Source organism: Papaver somniferum, chromosome 9, assembly GCF_003573695.1.
Source record: "Papaver somniferum cultivar HN1 chromosome 9, ASM357369v1, whole genome shotgun sequence".
Lineage (NCBI taxonomy): Eukaryota > Viridiplantae > Streptophyta > Magnoliopsida > Ranunculales > Papaveraceae > Papaver > Papaver somniferum.
Genome location: NC_039366.1, coordinates 53,481,137 through 53,493,318, shown reverse-complemented (window position 1 = coordinate 53,493,318; position 12,182 = coordinate 53,481,137).

Here is a 12,182-nt window from a genome sequence, read left to right as displayed (position 1 = left end):
GAATGTCCTCCAAACCCTCTGGATCAGAACTTTCTTTGTTTGAGAGATGTGCAACCAAAGGCGCTTTGTCAGTAGCCATCTTTTCAGCGTGGATCCACGCTTGTCTGAAGAACATGTCATATCCTGAATCTTCCTGATTATGTGGAACTTGATTTGTTTGAACTTATGTTCACTTTGAGAGTGATGTATCCATAAGTATTTTCGAGATTTAAGGTATCTGATTGAGATGGGATCACGAGTAGCTTCTTGTCGAGTGATGCCTGCGGCTCTGAGGTTTTCAGTGGAACGATGTTGACGGCGGTGTCAGCATCGATCAACATTCTTCCGAATTTGTTTCCTTTGAGATGGGCTGGGATTCTCCATTTTTTTATTCAGTTGGCTCTCTCTGATGAACAGTAAATTGCATCATCTTGAACCCAGAATTCTAGTAAATCGATCACTTCTTCAGTGGGAAGACGGAAGTTTGAGTCCCCGTTTGATCATTTCCCCGTTCGTTGATGCCGGGTCGAGGATTGTGCAAGATTGGTTATCCTCACTTTCGGAGGAGCTTCGGATGTTGGAGAAGCGTTCTTATGTGGCTGCACTTCGGCTTTTCTCTTGCTCCCTTCAGCAACATCGTTTGTTAAAGGATGGAGATTGTACTGATTGTTGACTATGCGTCGGCTGCTACGAGGCTCCTCGACCTTGCAGACTTTTCTCTTTCCAGTAAAGCAGGTGCAGTAGTCGCTGATCGTCTGGCTTCTTCATGAAGCTCTGAGAAAGTCTGGAACCGGAGATTTTCTAGCAAGGCTCTGTAGACCGGGATCATTCCATTGATGCACAAGTCCACCCATTGTTGTTCAGTGACATTAGGGTCATGACAATCCAAAGCTTGAATTCTGAACCTCTTCACATATCCATTCGGATGTTCGGTATTCTTCTGAGCCATCCTTCTTAAGTCAGAAAGAGTAATCTGCTCAGAGACGAAGAAGTATTTCCTGTAGAAGGCGTTAACCATTTTTCCCCAGTTAGCAATGCTCCCAGGTGCAATGTTGTTATACCAGGTGTATGCTCGTCCTGTCAGAGATTTCGAGAATTCCTTCAGACGGACGACATGGTTGTGTTTGCGCTCTCCTGGTGCCTCCAGGAATCGAGAGACGTGTTCTCGAGCATTCCCTGTTCCGTTGTACAGTATGAGCGTTGTAGAAGTAGCCTTTTGGGAGAGGGATTTTCTGTATAGCAGCAGGGTATGGAGGTTTGATGACGGTGGACATATGGTGCAATGCATTTCCCTCGATCCTCCATAAAACGTTCCAGATCTTCACGAGTGATGAAACCGACGGACTCTTTTGTTGGTGAGTTATCAGCAGACTTGTGGTCTCCATCATCATCTACTACATGGATCGGAATGTCTTCAGGATCAGCAGTTGTAATGTTTATTTGGCTTTTCCTTTCTACTGAGCCTTCTCTGACATCTTGTCAGTGAGAGTCTTGAGGTAATTGCACAGCTCCTTCTGAGTGTTAGCCATTTCAATCTGATTTTTGGCAAGAGTTTCTTGCACCTTCATGAGATCACCTATGGTAGGTGGGTTTTCTATGATTTCTTCGGGAGACCGGCTAAAGAGAGGATTATCTCCAATGTTGGATTGTGGAGGAGTAGTATCGCCAGTGCGGTTGTTGGAAACAAGATTAGTTTCTGGAGTACCACCGTTGTTGCTAGTGCTAGCGTTGTTTGGTTAGGATTTGTAACTGAACCTGACCTAAGATCAACCATTTTGTGAAAATGTGAGATTGCAACCGAGAGATTAATCTCCCACTGCGGTCGCCAATCTGTAGATGGGGAAAAACGATTTGCTGTTTTTTTAGGAAAGTGAAGAATCGAGCGTGTGGACAAGACTCCTCAGCCGAAAAAACTGCTGAACCTCACACAGATGCATTGCAAAGGGAGTGCTTAGATTCGAGAGATCAATCTGTAGGACTCCGGCCTAAACCAAGTCAATGGTCGTTCCAGAGTCAATTCGGTCACAAAGAGGGAGATGGATTGATCTGTAAGAGGGAAGCTGAGAATTGTGTGGGATCAATGATGATCAAGGGTTGTGGATGTGTTGAAGGTTTCTGCAAATTGATGAACTGCTGAAGTTGAGTTATGTGAATAAGTTTTTAATCGAGTTATTGACGAATGATGATAATGATCCTTTGTCCTCGATTTGGACTTATTTATATTGCAAGAATAATGAACCAATGATCCCTGTAAGTGTGACGGTTTCTTGAGTGAAAGAGTGGGAAAGTAGAAGATCATGGTGAAACCAGTTCCAGGTCGTGCGGAGACTTGGTTAACCGTCCACCCACTACTTTGCTAACTCCTTCAACCGTTGCACGACTTACTCACATTCTCATCGTGGATGAATCCACGTGTCGTAGGCCGCCAGACCAAAACCCTAATTGATATCCCCCATGTGACGTGATTGAAGTCTCACGAATCGTGGAGTCTGCATGACAGACGTGTATTTGATTAGTCACATTGACTGATTAGACAATGAGTCTAGGTTTTGTTGAATTGAGCATGAATGACGAATTGCTCAGTAGAACATTCGAGTAACTGAGCAAGTATTGCTAGACGAATTACTGGATATCGATGGTTTGGATCGCAATTGAGCAAGTATTGCGAATTACTGAATATTGTTAGTTGGGCGATTGAGCAAGTACTGCTCAATTCAAAAAATTATTCAATGTTGATAGTTGGATCAATATTCGAGCAATTGAGCAAGTATTGCTCAATTTGAAGAATTACTGATAAATTACTGAATATTGATAGTTGGATCAATATTAGAGTAATTGAGCAAGCATTGCCTAATTCGACGAATTATTTATTGGTGCGTGACCTAATAAAATATTAATTAAAATATTGGTAGATTACCGAATATTATATAATTAATCTGCGTGTTGTTTGCTGGATCACCATAAATTTATTTAGTGTTTGAACTTGCTCAGAATGATGATTTGTTAAGCATTTGTTCGAAACCCTAATTTTTGATCAATTTCTCATTAATTGACGAATTACTAAAAATAGGTCATGAGCGAAGGAGGGACCGACCACATGGGACTACGGACTTCCATGTGATGCCCAACTGCTCTGAGCATACACCAGGGTCCTGAGTTGACCGGTTGGTGAAGGAATGATGATTAAATGCCGGTTTCATCATTTATTGAAATAGTGCTAGATTGAGCATTAGGTGATAAAACATAATTATGGAAAAGTGAGGGCCCGACCAAGAGAGCATGAGACTGTCTCTCGGTGTTCACGGGACCAGATGTTGGTCGTTTGATCAATCCCCAGGTCAGTTGTAGAGAACTTGGGCCCGATATGAGCAGTTGAGCAAATTAGGTCAGAATTATGAAAATGTGTGGGGCCGGATTTGTGCAAACCCTAGGGATGACCCTGGTAGGTCAAGAAGGCATGCACATGTTACCATGGTGTCCGTGTTTCCGTACTGAGAGTTTCAGTGTTTTCTGATGTGCGTTCGAGCAATATTGTGAATTTTTATCTTGACTGAAATTCTTGATTTTTGTTGGAATAAGCATGTATGCTCAATTGATCAATATTTTATAAATATTAAAATAAGAGTATTTTAACATTTAAAATCGCCGTGAGAGGCTAGCCGGTCGTGTGACCATGTTGGCTTTTGGTTTTTCATGATTCGAGCAAAATTTGAGAAATTACGACGAAATCATGATTTTTGCTCAAACCAAGGAGTTTCATGAATTGAGGAAAATAATAATTATAAAAGACTAGGGATTGCAAGGTGTGGGACCGGACATGGCTAGGGCATGGCTGGCCGACTATGTTGCCTGGTCCCACAACATTTTCCTTAATTTTATATTATTATTTTTATGAAACCGTGATATTATGGAGAATCCATGAGTTTTGTTGAAATGGAGGAGTTTCATGAAATTGGGAAATAATAATTATAAAAGGCTAGGGATTGTAAGGTGTGGGACCGGCCACGGCTTGGGCATGGCCGTCCGGCTAGGTTGCCCGATCCCATACACCTTTCCCTATTTTATGTTATTATTATTTTTCATGAATCCGGGAAAATATGGAGAAACCGTGAGTTTTGCTCAAACAAGGAAAGTTGCTGGGATGGAGGAGTTTTCATGAGTTCATGAAAAATAACAAGATAAAGAAAAATAATGGGAGAGGCATGGCACCATCCACGACTAGGGCACGGCCGGCCAGCCGGTGGGCCCGACCCTTGGGCCTCTTATTATTTAATTATTATTTATTGTTTTTTCCTGTTTTGCGTAGGATTCCTCATCTTTCCATATTTTTGAATGCTCGTTTGTGCATCCGGGTGCTCAGTCGTGCATCATTATTGAGTGCACTTGCAACACTTTTGTGGGGCTTACTCAGTGATGGTTCAGATGCCCGATTGTTGAGTATTTATTACTAATTTATGAAACTCAGTGGAGAATGATTCATGAAACCGAGTAATAAAAGTGAATAGTTGTTTATTATCAATCCATAGGATCAGCCGTGGATTCGACCATGAATTTGGAATAATAAAACGAGCATTACCATTCCATGGGATCGTGGATTCGACCACAGAATCCGAGTAATAAGATTATCCATTACCATTCCATGAGATCATTCGTGGATTCGATCATGAAATCAGAGCAACGAGATAAAATAGATTATCTTCTAGGAATTCAGTGGTGAATGCCACGGTAGAATTAATCTATTGCGGAAGGATTATTAGCCAGTTAAAGCGTCATACCCGTTCTGAAAGGTGCATAGTCAGAAAACAGCGAGTGTTGCCGAAGTCCTGAAGGCGTTATTGCTCTCAATCTTACGGAGAACCGCATGGATCTATACACGGTCTCTCTACATAGTCAGGGAACAATGAGTGTCACCGACGTACTGAAGGCGTTATTGCTCTCAATCTTACGGAGAACCGCCCAATCGTTCTTCTATGTAAAGGGGGGTCTCTCTCATGTAGTCAGGGAACAGTGAGTATCACCGACGTCCTGAAGGCGTTAATGCTCTCAACCTTACGGAGAACCGCCCAATTATGTTATTCTACATAGAGGGCATGATGAAACGCGAGGTATCGAACGCTCAGCTAGTAGAGGCCTTTCGAGAAGCATATTCGTCATGGCTTGTAAAATATGAATCGTCACATGCCTGAAAGCCGTGTCAGAAACATGCAGTATCATGATTTTACTGAAAAAGCGGGGGTCTAACAACACCATCCAATATTTCGCTTAGCAATTTTTATGGACTAACTCCGAAATACTTTCTAGAGAATCAACTAGACAGTCAGACTCAATCTAGGTAAAAGTATCTCAAAGAGTTAATATCTCTCTCTTGTTTTGATTCACTCAAGCTAATAGAAATCAGCGATTCTATAATCAATCACAAGGAATAATTTAGACGGTACCAAAAACCAATGTCCAAGGATCAATCAATATCAATCAACAACCAAAGGTCGGAATTCCAATTGATTGATTCAAACGCACAACCTGTATTATTTCAATTATATAAACAAATATAATGCGGAAATAGAAATAACACATACACCAGAATTTTGTTAACGAGGAAACCGCAAATGCAGAAAAACCCCGGGACCTAGTCCAGATTGAATACACACTGTACAAAGCCGCTACAGACACTAGCCTACTCCAAGATAACTTCGGACTGGACCATAGTTAAACCCCAATCAGTCTCCCACTGATCCAAGGTACAGTTGTACTCCCTACGCCTCTGATCCCAACAGGATACTGCGCACTTGATTCCCTTAGCTGATCTCGCCCACAACTAAGAGTTGCTACGACCCAAAATCGCAGGCTTTAACAATAAACAAATCTGTCTCACACAGACAAGTCTATCAAAGGATCAATCTGTCTCCCATAGAAAAACCCTAAATTTTTGTTCCGTCTTTTGATAATAATCAAGGTGAACAGGAACCAATTGATAATTCGGTTTTATATTCCCGAAGAACATCCTAGATTAATCAATCACCTCACAACAATCTTAATTGTATGGTAGCGAAACAAGATGTCGTGGAATCACAAACGATGAGACGAAGGTGTTTGTGATTACTTTTTATATCTTTCCTATTGGAGAACTCTCACGATCTCAAGCCAATCAATATGATTGTACTGTTACGATAGAAGATGCAAGATCAGATCACACAACTACGATAAAAGTAGTATCGGTCTGGCTTCACAATTCCAATGAAGTCTTTAAGTCGTTAACCTGGTTTTTAGAAGAAGAAAACCAAAGGTTAAAGGAGAAACGACTCTAGCACGCAAACTAGTATCACACGTAAGGTGTGGGGATTAGTTTTGCACAATACTAGATGTCTCCTTTATATAGCCTTTCAAATCAGGGTTTTGCCTTAGTTACAAAGTAATCAATATTCACCGTTAGATGAAAACCTGATTTAGATTCAAGCTAATATTTCTCAACCGTTAGATCAAAAACTTAGCTTGTCATACACAAATGACTGTACGCTTCTAGGTTTGTTAACCGCACCCAAACGTGTACATTGTTGGTTCAACAATAGTCTACCCAAAGAGGTTAACCATATAGCGTTTCATACCAACCATGTTCTTCTTCACCATAATTAGTTCAATTGACTCAAATGAACTAGTTAGGAGAGTTGTTCAATTGCAAGGAAATCTTATGTAACTACACAAGACACAATTGAAGCAAAGATGATTTGATTCACTCGAATCGGTTCATGAACTTTAATAGCCACGGTTTGAAAATGCACTCCTTAGTCTTTTAAGATTAAGTTCAAAAATCATCTTTAGATATATAACCTTCTCAAGTTCGCAGACTAGGTTCGCGGACTTAAGACACCGGATAGAGTTTACAAACTCCAACAGAAATTCTCGGGTTCGAGAACTACGCCGGTTCGGGGACTGGGTTCTCGGAATTGGCTCACGCAAGTAGTTTGTCAACTCCAGCAGAAATTCTCGGGTTTGAGAACTTCGGCAGTTCGTGGACTTGGCACTTGCCATACTTCCGGTTCTCTTGATCAACAGAGTTCAAAAACTTCGGTTCAAGGAATCCATTGGTTATCTAATATAAACTCTCATTCCAATTATTGAAACATTCTAAGAGGACGTTATATAGTTGTTACACTATTTCTCGTCAAAGCAATTTTCAAAGTGATTGAAACATCCATGACTTTCGTCACTAGGTAAAGATAAACTTGGTCGAAGCGTAAAGCTTACCAACACATATTTCGAGATATAGATAGGCGAGGTATACTCGGCTCGAAATACCAAATGTGTATGATCTAGTCTATATATATAGCATATGACTTTTGTCTCAAAGAGTAGGAGATAGAATAGATAGACTTTTGTGTGACAGATAAGTTCAAGTCTCCACATACCTTTTTGACGAGAAGTTCCACCAGTTCCTTGAGTAGATCTTCTTCTTGTATGATGAATCGCCATGAAGTCGTTGAGCTCAACTACACTTACTATCCTATTCCGAGACTTATCTATAAGAGACTAGAAATCAAGACTTATAGTTTTGATCACTAACATTGACAAACATGCTTGAGATAGCAACGCATGCGAGTTTGACCGAGCAGTGCTCTAACAATCTTCCCCTTTGTCAATTTTAGTGACAAAACTATCAATACATATGGAATACAAAAAGATAATGAAACTTTAGTAGCTCCTATTCCACATGTCTAATCTTCAACATTCCTCGAAATCTTCGTCACTTCCAAGTACTCCAATGATCCCAAAGGTTGTAAGTTTAGCATCACCGTTGTTGAAGATCCGTAGCTATAACAATGAGAAAGCATCGGTCTCGATCATTGTTATACAATGTCATAGTATTATTATATAGTGTCAAAGTACAATTGTATTACAACTTCAACAATAATACTATGGTGATATGTATCACTCCCCCTTAGTCAATACTCCATCTCACATGAAAACCACTCCCCTTTACACAATGATCTGAAAACTATATGTATTTGTAGTGTGAACTACATATTAATTCTCCTCCTTTTTGTCAATAAAATTGGCAAAGGTACAAGAACAGGATTATAATGAAATTTCCGTAAGAGACATTTCATGACTGAGAGAAAGAAACACACATCATCTTATTTAGATACAATCATATAGCCGAAGCTAACAACATTCATCAAGGAGTTTAAAGATACAAGATAACCCCTCTAAAATTCCACAGCCGCACACCCCTCAAGATATGACCATTAAGCACAAGTTCAAAAGAACTCTCCCCCATTTGATGTCATTCCCAAGGGAACAACAACGAGCGACCTTAATTTCAAGAGAAAAGAAGGATTTTATTGGACACCAAAATCATGAGAATGATTTTTATATCCAAAACTCAATCAAATTATTCATAAGTAAACCCATGAATAATCTTATTGGAATACATAATCAAATAACCACAAAGGTGATCAATTTAATTCATTGTGCTCAACATAAGTAAACTTACGGAGCAACGACTAACATAACCATTAGAAAATGATTAAGATAGCCATTCATATACTCAACATAAGAAAAACTCATGGAATATATGAAAACTCAACTAGACTAATTACAAGAGATCCCATAATTAATCTAATTGGAATACACAATCAAACTAATCACAAAAGTAATCAACTTAATTGTAATTTGTTTTGCTCGACATAAGAGAACTTATGGAGCAATAACTAAATAACCAAACAAGATGATTAATTTAGTTGTAAATGCTCAACATAACGTACCTCACGGAACAACCAACCAAGCTAATCAAAAATAATCAACTTAGTTGTATCGTGCTCAACATAAGACACATCACGGATCCTCATGGTAATACAAAAAGATGGATCAATGAAGATCTATACCGTGAAATACACAAGGATTCATTCTTTTTCACAAGCATATACAATAGCAATAATCCTTGGATACAAAAGATTTTAACCTATCTTCCGTCAAGGGTTGACAATATAGGCTTAACTTTTGTATATATCAAAAGTTTATTCATTCTTAAACCAATACATGAATACCGATCATGAACGACTTTACTTTTGACAAAAATATGGGACAACAAAGTTCACGGACGTAAACACAAATATCCCATAACAAGTTGCAATATAACAAAATCGACAATATTGCAAAACATCATCCTCCAAATAGTTTTAGAATTTTAAACCAAAAAACCTAAAACAAGAAGATGAAAATAATAGATATGTGTAGTCACAATCATTGCTATTTAAAGCACTAGTTATTCTTCCAACTAAGCCAAAAAGAAGACATACTAGGCAACAATGTATTTGAGAAATTCTTTATCATTCCCGAACTCCTTGTCGTCAACAGCCATTGGTACATAAGGTTCGTGAAGATAGGAGTTAATATCAACAAACCGTCTTGGATGATGATGTCGAACCAGGGTTTTCTGAATTTCCAAAGATCTTAAAACGTAATCTTTTATATCACGAATCTCCTTTCTTACCTCCTTCAACTCATCAAGAACATCAGAAAATTTCTGAGAGTTAGAAGGGACAACCCTTGGCTTTCTTGTATTCCTCATTTTTCTTTTCAAGGACGGAATTACTGGAGATTTTTCTTTTTCCTTGATTGATGACTTAACAATCATGTTGACATCCTTTCCATCCAAAGACATGATGCTTATGAGAACAAATATAACCAACTGATTTTTGTGATTGGAATTCACAATCTCAATAAGCAGTCTTGGAATATAAAGAATATCAAAGAGGAAAAAGGAATGTAGGGTTCGAAACCTTTAAACAGGTTCGTGGACGTCCAACTCTAAACCCTATAAAGAGTAGAATTGTTGAAAGTAACCCTTCCTTTTATTTGATAGACAGAAAAGAATAAACCTAAGAAAACTTTTCCTAAAGCCTATGCGTTCACAACCTTGTCTCTTTTGAACAGGCACATGAGACAAGATTTACCAAACAACACAATTAATTTGTGTTGTGGTGAACAATGATTTGCCCACCATTTTACTCATGAGAGGAATCCTCTAACTTATGTCTATCAAAGCGATCTGACCATACTTTCTTCTCAAATGGTCTTGTTTTGTCTTTGGAAACTAACTTCTTAGACGAAGATAAAATCCTACATACCTCAGCGGTCTTCTGAGCAAGTTTAAGCTTCCTTGCTAACTGATTTGGTCTTCGTTGAAGTTTGTTGGCGTGCCTCAATTGATGTTTGTACTTGTAACATCTTGATAGTTCATGACCCTTTTGAGAACAAAACGAGTACGTCAATATTGGATAATAATCAGGCATCTGTGGTTCAACATGTTAGAGCATAGCTCGGTCGACCTCGCATGCGTTGCCATCTCAAGCATGTTTGTCAATTTTAGTGATCAAAATTATGAGTCTTGATTTCTAGCCTACATAGCTCTGTCTCGGACTAGGATAGAAAAGTGTAGTTGAGCTCAAGGACTTCATGGAAATTCATCATACAACGACGAAGATCTATACAAGGAATCGTGGAACTTCATCAACAAAAAGGTATGTGGAGACTTGAACTTATATATCACTCAAAAGTATACCTATTCTATCTCCTACTTCTTATGAGACAAAATTCGTATGCTATATAGACTAGATCATACACATTTGACATTTCGAGCCGAGCATTCATTGATTATCTTTTATCTCGAATCGTGTGTTGGTAAAGAGTTTCGCTTTGATCAAGTTTATCTTCACCTAGTGACGAAAGTGATGAAAAGTTTCAATCACTTTGAGAATTCCTCTGACGTGAATCGGTCTGTGAATAACGGCTACATAGCGTCCTCTGAGAATGTCTCAATGATTGAAATGAGAGTTTAGATTACATAACCATGTATTCCTTGAACCGAAGTTTTCTAACTTTGTTGATCAAGAGAAATCAGGAGGATTGTGGAATTGTCTTGCCAAGTCCACGAACTGTCGGAAGTTCTCGACCGAGAATTTCTGCTGGATTTTCCAAAACTCGTTTGTGTGATAAGTCTGCGAACCCAGTCCGCCAACTGGCGAAAGTTCTCTTTCCGAGAATTTCTGCTGAGTTTGGAAAACTCAACCGATTAACTTAAGTCCGTGAACTTGTTTGTGAACTTAAGAGGTTATGATCTAAAGATGTGCTCTGAACATGAAACATTAAATTACTAAGGAATGCTTTATGCAAACCGTGGCTATAATGTTCATGAGCCGATTCAATCGAATCGAATCATCTTTGTTTCAATTGTGTCTTGTGTAGTTACATAAGATCTCATAGCAATTGAACAACTCTTTAAATAGTTAATTTGAGTCAATTGAACTAGTTATGGTGAAGAAGAACAAGGTTAATATGAAATGCTCATATGGTTAACCTTTTGGGTTACTATGTTGAACCAACATACACGTACACGTTTGGGCATGGTTTTCACAAACCCAGTAAACGTCTACCCAAGTGTGTGTGACAAGCTAAGTTTTCGATCTAATAGTTGAGAAATATTAGCTTGAATCTAAATCAGGTTTTCATCTAACGGTGAATAAGGATTGCTTTGTACCTAAGGCAAAACCCTGATTTGAAGGCTATATAAAGGAGACATCTAGCATTGTGCAAAAATAATCCCCACACGTCTGTGTGATATTAGTGCGCTCGCTAGAGTCGATTCTCCTTTAACCTTTGGTTTTCTTCTCTAAAACTAGGTTAACGACTTAAAGACTTCACTGGGATTGTGAAGCCAGACCGATACTACTTTTATCGTAGTTGTGTGATATGATCTTGCATCTTCTATCGTACGAGTACAATCGATTGATTGGCTTGAGATCGTGAGAGTTCTCCGATAGGCAAGATAAAGAAGTCACAAACATCTTCGTCTCACTGTTTGTGATTCCTCGAGAAACCGCATGTGTAGTCAGGAAGGATTGTAGAGAGTTGATTGATTAATCTAGGTTGTTCTTCGGGAATATAAGACCGGATTATCAATTGGTTCCTGTTCACCATGATTTTATATCTTCAGACGGAACAAAACCTAGGGTTTATCTGTGGGAGACAGATTTATCCTTTGATAGACTTTTCTGTGTGAAACAGATTTGTTTATTATCAAGTCTGTGATTTTGGGTTGCAGCAACTCTTGGTTGTGGGTGAGATCAGCTAAGGGAATCAAGTGCGTAGTATCCTGCTGGGATCAGAGGCGTAGGAGTACAACTGTACCTTGAATTAGGGGGAGACTG